This window comes from Papaver somniferum, unplaced genomic scaffold (genome assembly GCF_003573695.1).
Source record: "Papaver somniferum cultivar HN1 unplaced genomic scaffold, ASM357369v1 unplaced-scaffold_137, whole genome shotgun sequence".
NCBI classification, from domain to species: domain Eukaryota; kingdom Viridiplantae; phylum Streptophyta; class Magnoliopsida; order Ranunculales; family Papaveraceae; genus Papaver; species Papaver somniferum.
The window spans coordinates 3,872,156-3,891,557 of record NW_020622934.1 but is presented as its reverse complement, the minus strand read 5'-3'; the positions used below and the strand labels follow the sequence as shown (position 1 = coordinate 3,891,557).

At 36.7% G+C, this 19,402-nt stretch overlaps 1 long non-coding RNA gene across 1 annotated transcript; it reads right to left on the bottom strand.

Annotated features, from left to right (window-relative positions):
• Positions 1-6,113: 6,113 nt before the first annotated feature.
• LOC113334871 lies at positions 6,114-11,044 on the bottom strand. Its single transcript, XR_003353011.1, has 2 exons — positions 10,680-11,044; positions 6,114-6,529 (listed from the first exon to the last, which is right to left on the bottom strand). It is a non-coding gene; the product is annotated as an uncharacterized LOC113334871 (long non-coding RNA).
• Positions 11,045-19,402: the final 8,358 nt, after the last annotated feature.

Sequence of the window (19,402 nt, the reverse complement as noted above, 5' to 3'; positions counted from 1 at the left end):
CCTGTAATATCCCAGTTGATTTTAAAGAAGTTTGGTGGAAATCCATCTGGACCTGGAGCTTTGTCATTTGCCATACTAAATAAGATAACTTTGATTTCTTCAGGTTCTGGCTTTCTGTTGAGGGTGGTATTCTCTTCAGCAGATATGGTTGAGGGGATGAGGTTAATTATTTCATAAGAGGAGTTGGTAATTTCAGCTGTAGCCATATGTGAAAAATGATTGGTAAAACAATCCTTAACCTCCTGGTGTTCAGTGATCCAAATACCTTCTTCAGTTTGAATAGTTTCAATTTTATTCCTCCTTGCTCTACTTTTTGAGGCTTTGTGGAAGTAACTTGTGTTTTGATCACCCATCTTGATAAGTTGGTCCCTGCTCTTAGTTTTCCAGAATTTCTCTTCAATATCATGCCAGTTTTTGAGTTGCTTTCTAGCATCAGCTAGAGCTTTCCCTCTGTCTGCTATGAAGTAGTAAGTGTGTAACCAAGTTAAGTGTTGCTTGCATTCTTCAATGTTGGTTTTGATATTTCCATAAACTTCCTTGTTCCAAACTCTGATTTGTAATTTAAGATCTTTAAGTTTCCTAGCAATGGAGATGGAACTTGAACCTGGAGTGACCTTGTTCCAGCATTCAACTATAATTTTTCTGCAATCAACATGATCTAACCAAGGGTCAAAAAACTTGAATGGTATCTTACCATTTTTCCAGTGAGGATTAGAATTTAACAGTATTGGATGATGATCAGACCCAATGGATAGCATATTGGTGATAGTAGTGTTTGGAAAAATATCCAGCCAACTATCATTTGCTATCCCTTTATCCAATCTTTGCTCAGTTAGAGCATGGCCTTTTCTCTTATTTGACCAAGTGAAGGAGTAACCAGAGAATCCAAGATCAATAAGATCTAAGTCTTGAATCTTTGCATTGAAGATTGAGGCTTCATTGGCATCAATAGGGTGAGTAATAAACTTTTCATTATCATGGAGAATGAATATGAAATCTCCCATTACCAACCAAGGTAATTTATTGGAGATTGCAGTCTGCTCAAGATTTTTCCAAGATTTTAACTTGGATTGAGTATCAAAGGGATTACCACAGTAAACTGTAAATAACCAAGGGGGGCTATTGGCAATTATGATAATAGCATTAATATGGTTTGTAGAGCAATCTAAAATTTCCACATTTAGATTTCTTTTCCATAATAAGGAAAATCCACCAGCAGTGCCACTTTCCCCTCCTTGATTAACATTCCAGAAATTGGTAACACCCAAGTCATGAAGAGTTTCTTGAGTTTATCATGCTTTTGTCTAGTTTCAGACAAGAATATGATGTCAAGGTTCAATTTATTAATCATGTCATTGAGATATATTTTAGCATCCCTAGTGCCTAATCCTTGACAATTCCAAGCTAAGAAAGTGAAAAATTGCCAAAAATATGACACTGCTGGATACTTTGAGGCAAGTCTTCTAGTAATACTATCATAGTGCTTATGAGATGCAAATAACACATGGAAGATAGTAGAAGCAAGATTTAAGAGCTTCCAGTAAAAGGTTAGGTTGAGAAGGTATACCCTTGTTCCAGCAGCTGAGCAATCCAAAAAGCCATTAGCCAAGTGATTGTGATGAGAACCCATCTATCCCTGACTGGAGTCTGTCCGATCCTTGTATCTTTTTGCACTTTTCATGTCCTTGCTGGTAAAATTTTCATTTTATTCATTTGGTGTGGCCTTCTTCCTCTTGGTATCAGCAAATTGTGTAGAGGAAGGGCTGAGAGAGATGTCATCCAGATTCTCAAAGTTATGATCTTGTTTCTTAGCTTTCCAAGCAGCTTTTTTCTTCTTAGTTGCTTCAGCTTCTATATTTGCTTTGATCTAAGCTAAGGTAGGTAGGGAGTGAGTGGGGAAGAACTTTGGTGTAGAGGAGACTGGGAAAAATTGCTCAGCAGCAGCTAGATCTGCTGCAGTTGTGTTCTCATCATTTTTTTCTCAAGTTGTTGTTGCTGTTCGAAGTGGTTCTAGCAGCCGCTTTCCACTTTGGTAATTTTTTCTTATACTGGCCAGCTATCTTTTTTTCCAACTCTAATCTTTTATGTTTGATTTGACAGGATAAGACATCTGGATGAGGGGAGTCATGAGCTTCGGTAGTAGGAGCCTGAGCTTCAGTAGAATGATATTGATCTCCAAAAATGATATGATTTTTTGATGTAGATGTGATGTTTGCTATTGACTTTTCAAGCTCCAATCTCTTGGAAATTTTCATTTTTGCTTCAAACACAACAACAACATCAGAGTAATGCCTGTGAATTATGGATTTTCCAGCTTGAACCAAATATTTGTCTGGGAGTTATAGGTGCAGGTGCTGGTTGAGTGGTTGGTAAGTGGTGTAAATTAGCAATGTTTTGATTTGGTAGTGTAGGGAAAGGAGGGCTTGGGTGATCAAGAATTCTACATACTTTGCAGAACTTGATGCCATTGAGAGCATAAGCACACTCTAACCAGTGAGATAAGGTGGGAGTTTCACAGGCTTCTATTCCAAATTTGAGAGATCTGGTTACATTGATGGTAACTTTGACTTCCACATCTGTCTCTACCATATGGTTTTTTTAAGCATTGAAATACACCAATTGGTTGAATGATATTTGGAATATCTGGGATTATGTGAGTAGGAATCCTCTTAATTAGAAGCCAGATCATGACTTTAGAGAACAATTCTTCATAAATTAGTTCTGGACCTTTTGCAGGTACACCTACTAGAACCATCAGCTTATCAAATAATCCTCTAGTGCCTCCATCTATCAAAGTGTTATAATCATCTTCATTAGTGGTTCTGAGAATGTAGAAATTTATTCTTCTGTTCCATATTTCTACCTCAATTCTGCCAATCATCTCCCAGTGAGCGTTGATGAAGTTGCTAACTCTGGATGTTTGGAAGCAGATATTACTACATAGTTTTCCAATGAAGCAACATTTTCAATCCTGGACTTGTTTGGTTCTGATGTTCTAGGCCAAAGAGGGTAGCCAGTAGACTTGCCAAATTGTAACATCGTGCAAGGCCAATCTCTAGGATTAGAAATATCAGTGCCACCTCGTACGATTGACGGTTGTGATTTGAAAATTGTTGCTCTTCCCATTCTAAATAAACCCACTGAGAAAGGAAGTTCTTTCAGTTTCTCATTCAGTTTTTCCAAAGTAGAACCAGACGACCTGTTGGAAATTTTATGTCGAGTAGCTTTCCAAGTGAAGATCATACTTTGAGAAATAGTAAGATGGCAGGGGGCAGAGATCCACTGATGAAAGTCAAGGGTGCCAAAGAGAGCCAAATTGATTCCTCCCAAGCGTCAGGTAAATAACTTAATTTGCACTGCAATATAATTACAATATTTATTGCAAATTTCTTCGATTGAATGTGAATATGGCTGTTGAGTTTGATTAAAAATTGTGTGATGTTGCAACATAATTTTAGGCTGGGACTGCAGAAGTAGGTGAATTTGTTCCAGGTTTTGGTAGAAGCGAGGGGCATAGTTTTTCTGGTAACAATGTCGCGAATGAAAGTTTTATAAGTGGTGGTGAAAAACATGCAGTGACTGAGTATGGAATGCATCAACAGCCAAGGGAACGAGGTCGCTTGGAGAATGATCGACTTATGGGTGTTAAGGATGGCTGGGTGTTGTACGCACTTCATCTTGATCGAGGGAGATTTGTTATTAATGAAGGAGTTGTTCTTGTGGGGGATCAAAGAGTTGTTTGTGGTGGAGCACGTTAGGGATTTTTCTCCGCACCGGTTCCTTCGGAGGCCAAGGATCAGATACATAGGAATGACACGCTTCCTATCCCAGTTGGCGCAGTCAGTTTCTCTAACCTATTCATGCTTGCACCTGAACTTCAACAGATGGTTGCATATGTTTCTATGATAGCCAGAGCTGGCCTTGGAGAGGTCACTCAGCCTCATGAACTACTAGTGAGTGAGCCTTTTCCCGCTGGAGTAAGTGCTAGATATTTTGCCCGAGTACCAAGAACTGCAGCATCCATACCTGCAAACAAAGCTGCAAGTGCATCTGGAGATGCATACAAAGATGCAAGAACTGCAAACAAAGCTGCAAGTGTATCTGCATCTGGAGATGCATACAAAGCTGCAAATGTATCTGCATCTGGAGATACATCTGATGATGCAAAGGATATCTAGCCAGGTAGGCTTTAAAGCATAGCTCAGAGGGAATAGAAAGTTATGTTGCATTCTTAAGATAACAATTATAGTATAGTAAGTGTTTGACTGGTTGTGAAAAACCCCTAAGTTGTGAAACAATGGTATGGTGTGTAGTTTTAAACTTAGTTTTTTAGTTTTTTTTCTTGAAGAAAAAGAACATGTTATCATAATTATCTCTAAGAATTCTTGTGCACTGCTTTCTATTAAAGATTATAACAGGATTGTAAGCAGGTCCATAGGTAAGACTGTTTTGGCATAAATTAGATAGTAGACATAAATATAACAACATTTCCTGTGAAGCGGGATTCCGTGATTGAAATTTAGGTGCTGAAACAAAGAAATAAAATTGAGCAACAACTTATCTTCAGAGATCTGAGACAAGTTTATGGGAAGGATTTTACCAAATATTAAAATGAGCTTTTCCAGGGCTTTTACCCTTGTGATTTTGAGTCCAATTTTAAAGCACTGGTCCAGCAGGATTCCAATGCTGTAGTTGGAGCTGATAAAACGGATGCTACATAGCTTCGAAAGAGTAGTGTTGTTGCGTAGGTTTTCTCGAAGGAGCGTTGATAAGAAATCATCAACCTGAACAGAGTTGTAATAGTAATATTCTTGAACTAGATTAGTTACCCCAGTAGCTGAAGTATAAGAATTGACAAAATCATTATTATGATGGATTTTGATTTGCAAGGCCTTGAAATGCATAGTGGAGAGAATGTTTGTTTCCTTGCAATTGGAAGGCTTTATGTTTCTAAAGTTAAATAAGGTAACATCAGTAGATTGATCTATGATTGTGATATTGTGTTGAGGGATTTCCTTGGAGGGGGATTGACCAGCATCCAGGTTAGAGTAACTAGTGATTTGGGTGTAATTTGCGATTCCTGTACTATGTGTGATGCTAGTGATGCTTGTGATGCTTGTGATTCTTGCAATGCTAGTGATGCTGAGAGTTATGCTAGTGTTATTAGTGATTCTTTCTGGAGATGTGAATTGTATGTGATTTGTGAGGTTAATACAGTTGCAATTGCACTGATTTTGATGATCTATAGAAGCCATCGAACATAGGGGAAGAATAACATTAACAATTGATGTTGGAAAATAGCATCAGAACGTTGAATTTGAAGGATAATCGGGAGATCCGGCGAGGTCCGGTGGAAAAAGACCGTTAGAAAATAGTCGTTGTGGAAAAAAGACAAGGAAAAAGCGGCTAGAAGGACCGGCAGGAGAGGGATCTCAGGTAGAGGAGAGAGGGGAGAGATCATTTCTTTGTGAGTGAAGATACTCTCCCGCCTGTCGACCTGGGGTGTGAAGACTTGGACTTGGAATTGGATGAAGAATTGAGCTTGGATTTGGAAAGAGAAGATGGAGGATTTGAGAAAGACTTGGACTTGGAAATTGAATTGCTAAAGGAAAGGGAGTTTATTCCCAAGAGGATTGCAAGCACATAGAAGCATATAAATAGAGAAGCTCTCTACTTTTCTCTACACACTTCTACACTTTTATATACTTTTACACACACTACACATTGGTTTTTGTTTGCTTTCTCTTTTATTTATTCTTTGTGAGATCCAAACCATGAGTAGCTAATTTTCTTATTGGTTGAGGATGAATTCCTAGTTCTTGACATGTTTTGAGTTTAGTTTTAAATCTACTTTGAAGTTTTCACATGATTATCAAGTTTTCACATGATTATCGTTTGTTTTCACTAATATGAGTGTTTATGATTGATTGATAAATTGTTTAGAGTGCACGCTAAATTGATTTGTTAATTTAATCTATAGCTCGTGGTGGTTAGGAAATACGTAATTGTTAAATAATTCACTACACAAGTAGAAAACACGAGACCTTGCGGAAGGATTCCGTGGAGCAATTGTGTGTGAAAACAACGATAGAAAGTGGACCGAGCGAACCGAGTTTTTTTTTTTGCTAGGAAATAAAACTTTAATTAAAAAATAAAACAGATTACATTTGGTTGAGGAAAGGAGGCATTGATACCATCCATTCTCCAGATCTGTTATGTCGTCTGCTGTATTTTGCAGCAGCATCAACCATAGGTAAAAATTCTGAATTCCTATTAATATGACTAACTGAATGGAAAGAAAAAGATTCTAAAATGAAAATAAAATCATCTAATATAGAACTACTGAACCAGCTAATCTGGTTACTCTTATTCTTGAAACAAGAAACTGCATTCTTGGCATTACTTTTGATGCAAATCACTTCCAAATTCATAGTCTTGGCCCACATGGAAGCATCAAGGATTGCAAGGCATTCGACTTATTTTGGATCTCGAGCTATCCCTGTAGAATATTTGCAGCCTCCGTAGTTCCCTGTTCCATCAATATAGTAAATACCAATACCGATTCTGCTAGAATCATCTCTATAAGAAGCATCACAATATAGTATGGCACAGCTTGCAGGTAAATCTGCTGATGGCGAATATAATGTAATTTCTCTAGTTGTAGGTGGCACTGAGCTATTGGCAGTAGCTGCTATAGTTTCTCCTGCAAGTTTCGTGGCATATGAAGTTGTAGTAGCTGCAGTCATCGATCCCTCCATATGGTCCAGGCAGCAGTGAGTATGTGACATAATATAAACTTATCTTTACAGTTGGAAAGCCACTTGCTTAGCCAGGATTGAATGTCAATAAAAGTACCAGAATCTTGAAGGACTCTATGTCCATTAGGAATTAAGGACCAAACCTCCTTTGAGAAGGTACAGTGAAGAATAAGATGTTTTGCAGTTTCAATTTGGTTGTCACCACAAAGAGTACAAAGAGCATTCTGTTCCGGAGAATATCTGAAAACTCTATATTTGGTAAGAAGGATATTTCCTAAGCATTTCCAAAGGAAAAGATGAACTTTTGGTAAAACAGGTGTATTCCACAGATCTTTATAAGGTTGAGCGTGCTGAGGACTAAGTTGAGGTCTATTCTGACTATAGATAGCTCTATATGCTGATTTAACAGTGAAAAAACCTGCCTTGGTATGAATCCAGACTAATCTATCATTACCAGTCAAAGGCAATCTAGTGTTCCTAATTTTTTGACAATTATCAGGGGTGAAAAAACATTGAATTAGATCAACATTCCATTGTTTGGTATCTTCTAGAATAAAGTCAGACACTTTAAGGTTGGGGTTTGGATAAGCCAGGAACATGGGTTCACTAGGTTTGTTTATCCAATTATCCTGAAAAGCCAAAATATTCTCACCTGTTTTAACTTCCCAAATGCAATTTGTTCTAATAATTTCTATCCCTTTACAGATACACTTCCACATCCAAGAAGACACTTTGGTTTTGGGGTGGTGTAAGGGATGTACATGTCTAAAATACTTAGATTTTAGAATGACAGCTACAGATCATTGGAGTGTTGTATGAGGTTCCAGGCAGTTTTAGCTAAAAGAGCCAAATTGAAATGTTTTAGATTTTTAAAACCTAAGCCACCCTGGAGCTTTGGACAAAAAATGCCATCCCAAGCAATAGGGTAGTTCCCACCTGGATGATTTTTACCCCACCAAAAATCTCTTTGAGATTTTTCCATTTTATGAATAGTGTCATCTGGAAGAAGAAAAATGTTCATCTGATAAAGGGGAGAAGATTGAAGAACATGTTGAACCATAACAGATCTACCTGACTGGGTAAAATGTTTTCCTTTCCATTTAACAGCTCTTTTATCAAAGTGATGAGAAAGATTGTCAAAAGTCTCATTATTTGATCTACCAATAAAAAGAGGAATACCAAGGTATTTCTCTTTAAGATCAATTTTCTTAATTTTCAGCTGCCTAATAAGGGAAACACAAAAATCTGGATTACAATTTTTACTGAAATAAGATCCAGATTTTTGAAGATTAATGACTTGGCCAGAACAAGCACCGAAATCATGAATTAAAGACATCAAATTATCAGCCTCTTCATGGGAAGCATTACTAAATATAAGGCAATCATCTGCAAAAAACAGATGAGAAATGCTTGGAGCATCTTTAGTAACCTTAATACCATGAATAAGTTTGGAAGATTCAACATAAAGGAGATATCTAGAAAGGGACTCCATACATATAATAAAAAGGTAGGGAGACAGGGTATCTCCCTGCCTTAACCCTCTAAAGGGTTTAAAGGAATTACATGGAGTACCATTTAACAAGATAGAGATATTATTTTTACTAATCCATTGGTGGATTAGATCACACTAATCACTGGAAAAACCAAATATCTTAAGAATATCTACCAAGAAATACCACTCTAGGCTGTCGAAAGCTTTCGACATATCTAACTTAAGACCCATATAACCACTTCTACCCTTTTTCTGTTTCATAGTATGAACCATCTCATGAGCTATCACCACATTATAGTGAATATGTCTGTTAGGGACATAGCCAGCCTGAAAAGGTGATATAATTTTGCCTAGCAATGGTTTCATCCTATTAACTATGATTTTAGAAATAATTTTGTAACTAGTGTTACATAAAGAGATTGGTCTAAAATCAGCAGGAGTAGAAGGATTGTTAATCTTAAGAATTAGACTGAGGAAAGTATGGTTCATTTGTCTCGAAGAAATTCCTTACCATAAGCCACACATCATTTATCAAAAGATCAATATTTTGCTTGTAGAAACCTGGTGGAAATCCATCAGGCCCTGGAGCACTCCAAGATCTCATTTGAAAGATAGCAGATTTCACTTCCTCAATAGTGATTGGACTCAGTAATTTGTCATTGTCCAGCTCACTAATACATGGGTATATACAGTTGAGAAAATCTCTATTAGGCAGCGGATTGGTAGAGGTACTAATTCCACTGAAATGAGAAATTCAAAGGTCTTCAAGATTAGCTCTGTCATTAGACCACTGACCATTACTGAGCCTAAGAGCAGAAATATGATTAAATTGCTTCCTTCTATTAGCATAAGTATGATAATAGCTAGTATTTGTATCATGGCTCTTAATATAGTCTTGTCTAGATTTTTGAGCATGGAATTCTTCTTGAATTTTTTGCCAATTCTCAAGAGAGACTTCGACATTTTTAATAGACTCAACATTTTGTGTGTTAATAGGTTTGCAATTAAGAGTATGTTATTCAGACTCTAACTCCTTGACCCTATTATCAATATTACCAAAATGGTCAGTATTATATCTTTTCAAACCAAACTTGATATTTCTAAATTTGTTTGTAAATTGATAAGAAGGTGAGCCCCTGAATTCTAAATCATAGGCTTTACGAATAACCTCATGAGAAGCAGGGTCTCTAAACCAATACTTATAATATCTACATGGTCTTTTCCCTTGATTAGAATTAGGATCAGTAACCAAGAGAATTGGAATACGATCAGAGCCTATAAAATCAATATGGAAAACTTTAGAGTTACCATAATGATTGAGCCAATAACCATTTACCAATGACCTATCAAGTCTGGCTTGAATCAGATTAGGTGGTGATTTTTTATTGGACCAAGTATATTGACAACCAACAAATCCAATATCAGTTAAATCAACACCATCAATAGTATTTTTAATTTTAGGAATAGAGGTAATTGTAGGAAAAGTAAAGCTAGACCTTTCATGAGTAGCCATGGTAATATTAAGGTCACCATTGAGAACCCATTGATGTGTACCTTTGTTTCCTATTTCTTTAATGTAGTTCCATTGTTGCATCTTTTCCTCATAATATGTAGAACCATAAACAAAAGTGCATATGAACTCAAGTTTGGAAGGGTCAAAAGAAATGATAGTATTAATAATTTTATCAGTATTTTGAACAATTTTTAAATCGAAACCACTCTTCCATAAAAGGGCAATACCCCCTGATAGACCAACAGAAGGATAAATCCAAATTATTTGGGTAATTGAATCTTTTCAGATATTTACCCATTTTAGGGGAGTCATTCTTGGTTTCACATAGGAAAATAATATCGGGATTTTGAGTCCTAATGACATTCCACAAAGCAGTTCAAGTGGAGGGTTACCGAAACCCTGACAGTTCCACGACAAGATTCTCATAGTTATATTAGGAGAATGAACTATGAAAATCTCCTTTTTCCACTTAGTACCGATTTGTAGTTCACCAAAAAACTGAGAAACAAAACAAAAGAAATCACAAATGACCCACTTACAAAGATAATTAGGCAAAAGATAACCGGGGACTAAAACTCTAGTAATTACTAACTTTTCATGGAGACACTGGATACTGCTAGACAGAATGCTCTTACAAGTACTACAACAGTGACAATGTAATTGAAAGCAGAAGGTATGCAAACTAGGACCTATACTAAAGATAACCCAAGTCAAAGTTCCTAAATAAGAGAGAATACTTTAAACTAAATGAGTCTCAAATATCAGTAGCAAACAGATTAATGGGTTTATATAAATGAGAACCACTGAAAGATAATTCAATAGAAACATTCATAAAGTAAGCAATTAAACAATCAATTTGACTAATGATTTCAGAGCAGCAAAAATTAGGAATTAAGTTAGGGTTTCGAGTAAAAACCTGATGAGAGTTTTTAGGTATTCCATAGTGGTTCTGTGTATCCCCCAAGCGTGCAGATTCCGGCTATCAAATGCTCTTGAGTTGTTTTCCACATCATGATTGAGTTGGTATTCCATGCTATTATCTACGGGAGGATTATTATACTCAATTGCTATCTCAGATCCGTTGGTAGTGGGTTGAAACATTGGATTAGTACGTGTATTGATAGGGCTAAGGTGATTGATTAAAGGGTTGATAGAATGACCTTCTTCTCTATTACGCTTGCTTTTAATTCCTCTCATCTGAATCTTTCATCTCTTGTTCTGCAATCGATTGCATTTGAGCAATAGATAAGGATAAGTATGAAGAAGAGATATTAGATACACTCCTTTCTACATCACCCCCAACATAAATACTATCGACACCCGTATTTGTAATATAGGCAGCCATAAACCTCCTTCCCTCTTCAGTTTGGCTCCAAACCGCATATTCCTCATTTGTCTTAGCTTCAACTTTATGTTCTATAGCAAGCCTCTCACAAGCAGCATCAACATGATCAACAACCCAGCAGTCCTTGCATATTTTGTATGGTTGCCCTTCAAAATGGTAAATAACCCAATGCCTTTGACCATTTGGTTTATCAACCCATCTTCCACTTCTCAAAGGTTCTTTGAGATTAATCTCAACATAAACTGTATTGGTTACACTACCACGTGGTAGTCTTTTCCTCCACTCAGGTTTTACTTTCTTGCCAATGTCTTTACAGAGATCCTTAATTAGGTTATCATTCAAAATGATATTGCCCAAATTTCTCAGCTTAACACTCCAAATGTGGTTCATAAATTTGTGATCTTTGATAGGCACATTAGAACCATATGGGATCAATGACAACAAATGACCCATAATATCCCACGTTTTTGAACGAACTCCATCATAAGAATCCTTTTGCAGGAATCTAAAAAGGAAAAGATTAGTTCCTTTTGTAATGATCTCATATATTCTATAACTTCTATAACGAGCATTGATTTCATGTTTGACATCTTCATGATCTAGAGGTTTCTTAAAGATAATTTTTCCCAGCAAGTTACAAGAATAATCATCAGATTCTTTAGAGGCTTGAGAAGATGCGACAATTCTTCTTAATGGCCTTGGTTGAACAGTTCCAATAGTTGACGTCTACATCCTTGAATTGAGGTTTTCAACTTGATTGGAGTTTTGAGAAGACATACTCATAATTATGTTTGTTGAAGAAAAAATCTTTGTTGGATAAACTTTGTGGTTTAGGTTTAGTATATAAGCAGGATACCTAATAGGGTTATAGAATGTTCCAAAGTTATGAAGATATTTTAATTTCCGAATCTGTTGGGATTGAAACTTAATATCAGGGACCCGTATATTGACTCTATTTTTGAATTTAAAAAAGTGGGAAAGTTTCCTAATGAACATGCGGCAATAACGGTAAGAGGTTATAGCCATAATGGTGAGCTGATTTACTGAGTTAACTAGGTAAACTATGGAGAACTAATGGCTGATATAGAGATGGATGAACACTAGAAAAGAGAACATGATATCATTGGGAAATGGAATAAGAATGATGACATACCAGGGTATTAAACGACCTTTGAGACCTCTATTATGATGAGTAAACCAAATAACACAAATGTTATATTGAGCAAACACAACTGTGATAAAATACAGAAGATTTGTACGAGAATAACCACGACTAATCACCACCACACATATTGAACTATGGAACCTGCAAAAAGATTTAGAACATCATCATCAAGTAAAGAGATTTAGATCAGAAAATTAAAAAGAGAAAACTAATGAAAAACTAAAGATTACTGTACTTAAAAACCTTCTACAAGCGTTAATAAATTACAGCAATGAAATCATCATGAGACAAAGAAGAAAGAATTAAAAAAAAGAAATTGATAGAGAAAGATCATAAAACCCTTTTTGAATTCATGGAAGATGGGGGAAAGCTAGACTAATTAGAAATAGGCGGTCGTTTACTGCCATTGATGGCCGTGGTAAAGAGCTCGCGATGCTGGAAGTTGAAGAACAGGGAATGATGAACCAAAAAAAAAGAGCGAAACGAGTTTAACTACTAGTACTAAACCTAAATTCATAAATCTTAATGCGTTCATTGAATTACATCTTGTAAGCGAACCTCAAGGTGGTTATTTAGAATAGAATCTGATAACTAAGCGGATATGTTACTCAGTGAAACAAGGAATTTTGGGGTTAGCTAAGCGAACCTGTTAGCCTACGGTTGGTGATAATCCGTGACTGATAAAAAGTGGATAAGAACATAACTTGAATCATTGTTTTGCAATGAAGAACGATTCCTTGATCGTATTTCTCTTATTGGTTTCTCTTTATCTTTTAGTTGCTTTGTTTATTTTATTTTGTTATTTAGAATCTAAAACAAAACCCCCATTTGTTAAGATTTTTGTTATAGGGAAAGCTGATTTGTTTAGGGGGAAGACTTTTAGGGGGAGAGCTAATATTTTAGATCTAGGTATAAGGGGAAGTATTTGACGAAATTGAAGGTTTAAAAATTATTTATATGACTAATTCACCCTTTTGTCAAGATCATATCTAACAACATTTCAACGGAATCCTCGCCATCATCACCCGTCATAAGAAAAAAATTAAATATGCGAAATCCACAACTTAAAATTCAATTAATCAAAATTCATAACCAACTTAAGTTCATTATTGAATCACTTTTTTGTTCAATGTTATGATATTTTTCCCATTTGGATAGCTGTCAAAATGTGCCTGGTAATTTATTTCTCTTATCCTATTTTATTCTAGGATTGAAAGTAGCATCTAATAAAAGGGTGTGTATACACCATAACACCATACATGAACTTTCATCATGGGGGTATGTGTTGGATATTTTCAACAAACCCTTAATTTAGGGTTTAAATGACAGTTAGAAAGCCGAACAGAAACTTCCTTTTCCCAACATACACTATTGTTGGAAGAGATGTCTATTCAGTATGAAAAGATGCATGTTGGAGATGAAGAGTCATCTTCAACAGATGTTAAACTCTCTATAAATAGCGTCCTTGTTTTCCATTCAAAACACATCAAAAACTCTCTCTGTTTGCTCTTTAACAAGCATCATCAGAATCAAAACATGTGTGTTTCTTGTTGGGTCAAGGTTGTACATGCTTTGAATCCAACATTTTTGTAGGACTTCAAGTATCTTGACGACAATATTCATGACATATATGTACTTGAAAAGGAGAGGGTACCCAAATATACCTCCAGCTAAAACTTTTCCTACCTATAAGTCCTTTATCCGAAAGTGATTGTTTATGGACTGAGTTGAGACAATGCAACTAATCGGTTCACACTTCGTGTGATCGTCTATGGATACGAGATCGATACAATAGAAGTATGTTTACTTGATAAAAAGATTCGGACTTAACCAAACACAATAGGATTGCTTATCAAGTAAATAAGAATTAAAGTTTGTGTAATTTACTTTAATTATAATAAAACAATTATAATGCGGAAATATAAAGTAAATGACACAACAAGAGTTTATTAACGAGAAAACCGGAAATGCAGAAAACCGCGGGACCTTGTCCGGAATTGAATACTCTCAGGATTAAGCCGCTACACAAAATTAAACCAACTTCGTATAGTTGAGATCAAGCAACTAAACCTGTAGTTCACCTATTTCCGTCTGTATTCCCACGCCTCCAACTTATGAATAAGTCACGTACTTGGAACAATTCCTTTGGTTCGTATTCCACACAGTAAAGGAACAACAAATCTGTTTGGTAGCAACTCTCTTCAACCAAGTGATGTGAGTTCGACAAAGGCTCTTCTGTTTATCTCAATAAACTCCTTCGTCAGGTTCTTAGATCTATCTTATGTTCAACTACCGAAGTAATTGTTAAGATTTTGCAATCAATACTTTTAATCACAAAGAATTGTATTAATGCCGATCTACACAACTAATCAATCCAATATACCACAAGGATAAACCGATTATAGTTGGATCCTTTTATACCGAAACAAGTATTGTGCACACCAAATATTATGAACCCCAAATCAGAAATCTTCAATATCTTCTTTGTCTTCAAATCTTCTTAGATCTTCAATAAATGCCTGCACACAACAACTTGAATCTCTTGTGATCAATCACACATAAAACGGAGTCTGTTAACAATGGATTATCACAAGATCGTCTTTAGAACTAAAAACAGTCTAAAGATCTTTGTAGAAACTTCGATCTAGTTTGAGTGAATCTTATATCAGAAGAGAAGATTTCTCAATCATAAACAAACTAGGTGCAATCAAAGTTCAACCATCGTTAGTCAATCAAATCAATCAAAAACACAATATAAACCACAATTATCTAGTTTCCCACTAACGGTACTAATAGAGCTTCTCAATCCCAAAGAAGACTTTAAACTGAGCGGCCGTAAGAGATTTCGCCTAATTAGGTTACCCTCCTCTCCGAATAGGAGGCTTCACCAGTAACAACACAACCGAGGAAGTTTGTTGTCACGAAGGATTAGTTTGCTAGAAATGCAAACTTCAAGTATTTATAGACAAGGAAGTTTGGACACCAAGGAATTTCCAAAACCGAAAATGTTCTCAAGATATTCATTAAAGCACAAATTCGGTTTCCATAATTCCTGGAAATGCTCTGTCCAAAATATTGACCTAAAATCTCTTTGGAAAATCTTTAACTAGTAAATTTGTCTTCGTCTTAATATTTTTGGAATCAATCTTAATAACTATTTCTTGATTTAATCGTATGTTTTCATTTAGTTTCTTTATGTTGGTGAGTTCTCTTTTAGTTATTCTCTATAAATCATCTTTGTGGCTTTTGAAAAATAAATAAAAATAAAAGTTGTTCCCCCGGACCCTGACCTTAACTCCGATGATCCTTAAACAACCCCCAGGCAAGTCCTTCTTCAATTCGTTTTTGCTTCTATCCTTTAATCCCTTCTGTTACGCTCCTCCTCTCTTTTGGCATCAAAGTTAGTTTTCCCTCAAAGTATCCTGGCAGCTTTATGAATCATTTTTTAGCTTAAGGGTCTGCATTTAGATTATCTGCAAGAAACAAGTGTCTGAGTCTTCAGTTGGTTTGGTTTGGCTGTAAAGGGGCCTTTTCTTTCACTCTTCTCTTTGATTTTTTTTTCTTCACTTGTTAAACTATAGCCATCTAATTAGTTAAGACTGAATTAGTTAAGATTGATTATCTAAGACCGCATTAGTTTAGACCGGTCAGTAGACTAAGCCCTTTAATTTGCTCCCATCTTGTACAGTTTATTCTCTCTTTTAGTTATAGATTTTTATTTAGGTTTATTTTTCATGTTGGTGTTAGTCTTATTTATTAACTATTTCTATTTCAGCTTCTCCTTTTAACATGTGTTGTATTTATGTAATGATAGTGTGTAATTTAACCTACTTTTGTGTTTCTTCTTGGATTAGGAAATTGAAGACTCCTGTGAAACAACATGATGCTGAAATAAATACTGGCTATGTTCTATATGGTTTTATTTTTTCGAAAGTGCAACTTTCACCATTTAAATCTTCGATTGCGGAAAAGACTAAACCGTCGCCCTCAATCATAAAGAAGAGAACTCTTTCCTGTATAATCCGTCGTGACACTTTTATCAGATTTTATCGTGGTAGAAGGGCTCAGGAATCCATCTTGATAGTTTTATCGCAAGCTAAGACTCCCATTATTCACAACTTGATTGTGGATCAACACATACTTCCAGTATTAGAAGACTACTCATTGGGTACCGATGGAGAACAAATGCTTCCTAGTTTAATGAAGAATTATAAATGTTCGTGTTATCTTTGCAACTTTAGTTTTAGGATCTTTTTTAGGACCTATCGCGTTGTGCTCTTTTTCTTGCTCAAGGTTTTATCCCTTTGGTTACGGGTTTTCCTTGTCAAGGTTTTTAACAAGGCAACATATGCGTGTCCAACACCTTCCGGTGGTTTTATCTTTTACTTACTTTGTTTGTCATTTGTTTTTCATGTAATATTTATAATCACTCTGTTGTAACGGCTGTTAACGCCTTAAGTTAGTTTTTTTCATTGAAATACCAATTCACACACAAAAAAAAAGAGAATAGCCATGAGAATGCACCATGAGAAATGAGAAAAGGTGACCTCGAATGCACCGTGAGAAATGAAAAAGGCTACGAGTACATCCCATGAAATGAAAAATAGCTCTGAATATGGCTAGGCTTCGTGCATGGCCCATGAAGTACACTAATAGTCCAAGAAAGGGCTAGGCTTCGTGCGTGGATTTAACTGAAGCGCACTAATAGTCCAATAAAGGGCTAGGCTCCGTGCGTGGCTTTAACTGAAGCGCATTAATAGTCCAAGAAAGGGCTAGGCTCCGTGCGTGGCTTTAACTGAAGCACACCAATAGTCCAAGAAAGGGCTAGGCTTCGTGCGTGGCTTTAACTGAAGCGCACCAATAGTCCAGTAAAGGGATAGGCTCTTTACGTGGATTTAACTGAAGCGCACCAATAGTCCAAGAAAGGGATAGGCTCCGTGCGTGGCTTACTGAAGCGCACTAATAGTCCAAGAAAGGGCTAGGCTCCGAAAAAGGCTATGAGTAAGCCCATAAAATGAATAAAGCCCTGAGTATGACTAGGCTGCGGGTACGACCCATAAAATCAAAGAAGGCGAGCGATGAGATAAAATGAGAATAGCCGAGCAATGTGATAAGATGGCTCTTGAATGATGGCCTTGAATGCACCATGAATTTAAAATAACAACCATGAACCGAAAATAACCACGAGTACGGCTGAGTGATGAGAAATGAAAAAGGCGGCCCTGAATGCGGGGCGGGAAACAAAAGAGTGGTCCGGAATGTACCATGAGAAATGAAATATTAAAAATAGATAGATAGCTCGAATGTGCCATGAGTTAAGTCGTACCGACGCTGAGCGATGACACAATCAGGTCATGAGTAAGGGCTATGAGATAATCCCTGCTATGTGACAAACGTAAACCTCGAAAGGATAATTGCATAGGCTTCCACAATAGTCGAAAATCATAGTGGCGCTGACTGAAAGAAACTAAAGTAGGGCATGTCATACTCGACTCCAAAGATGCAAGCGCTAATTCATGCTCATAGTTATCTACCACGTGTCGAGCGTATTTAAAGAGAAAAATAATATGAAAGAAAGAAAGAAATAAAAGGGTATGAGGGGACTTACTTCCAGAAATCTATCATCACTCCTTGAAGACCTGCACGGGAGGCGAGCAAGTTAAATACCATACACTCGTCCGCAAACTTCACCAACTTAGGCGCGTATAATAATCCCATATACCATCTAACCAAGCAACTATACAGACTCGTGCATACAGGTAGAACACCAAGCACTCGTCCGCCTACATATGCTCGAATGGTAAAAAAATGTAAGTAGCCACTACTCTCAATAATAATAGCGCCACTTAAGAAACAAAGGATAAGGTAGCACTCCGCTCCTGAAAACTTCCATCATAAGCCGATCGACGTCTATCAATCGGGAATGTTAAAGCGAATTTTCACTATCAAAATGATCACATGCGAGACGGAGTAGGCTCATTAGATAATAAAGCATGGATGGCTAGACTGGGAAAAAAAGAGATTTGAGATGGATGGCTAGACTGTAGGAAAAAATAAATCTGAGAGATCGCCTTGAGTATGACTAGGATATAAGCATAACAGAAGGATGGCATGAGAAATGCCAGGAACATGGCTAGCACTAAGATACCAATGCGCCTTATTTCATTACAAAACACTAAAAGTAAAGCGGGCAAGACATACACGACACATACACTAAAGCCAAAAGAGTGGGAAACAAAAGAGTGGTCCGGAATGTACCATGTAATGCTACTTCTCATTTAATACATTTCAAGTGCATTGAGCGCAAGACCCTCAACGCTCCTTTGACAACTTTAAAATTTATATGCGTTTAGATAAGGCCATGACGGCCGCCAAAAGAAGTTAAGGAGGAGCTTAAATGGACATACACCGACGCTAGTTCACAAATCTATCTTATCTCGATCATTGATAAATGATTTCAGCATCTGCATGCAAATGTTATCTCTCTCGCCTAATAAGGAAGCATGTCGAGCGCCTAAAACATTTGTACAAAGATTCTTACCCTACGAATACAACACTTGGCTTGTTAAGAATGAATCCTAAAATTCCTACGAAGAGGATACATCAGGACATAATTTCTTCAAGAAGCCCCCACTTGCGATTGTGCATCTTAACTTGCAACCTGATGCGCTCTCTTCATCCCGCTTTATGGTCAATGAAATGCATAAATATGCCCGAGTATGTCTAGGCATTATGCAAGGCCACTGATGCGCTTTCACACACTGAGAGGATAATTGCAAATGTCATTTCACGCTTACAATCACCCATCCTTATCGGCATCGTCAGTGATTCCAATAATAATGCACGGATGACAACCCTCTCAACCAACGGGCGGCATGGTAAGCATACATCATTAAACGTCGGAGTGAACGACCATGTCAGCCTACATATGCTCGAATGGTGAAAATATATATGTAATTGTTTCTCACGACATCGTTAAGAAGCAAAAAGAAGCTACGTAATACACCGCTCCTGTGAGCTTCTATCTCAAGCCGATCGACATTTATCAGTTGGGAATACCAAAGTGTATTTTCACTATCGAAATGATCACATGCGGCGAAGTACGTTCACTAGATAGTTGAAGTAAAAC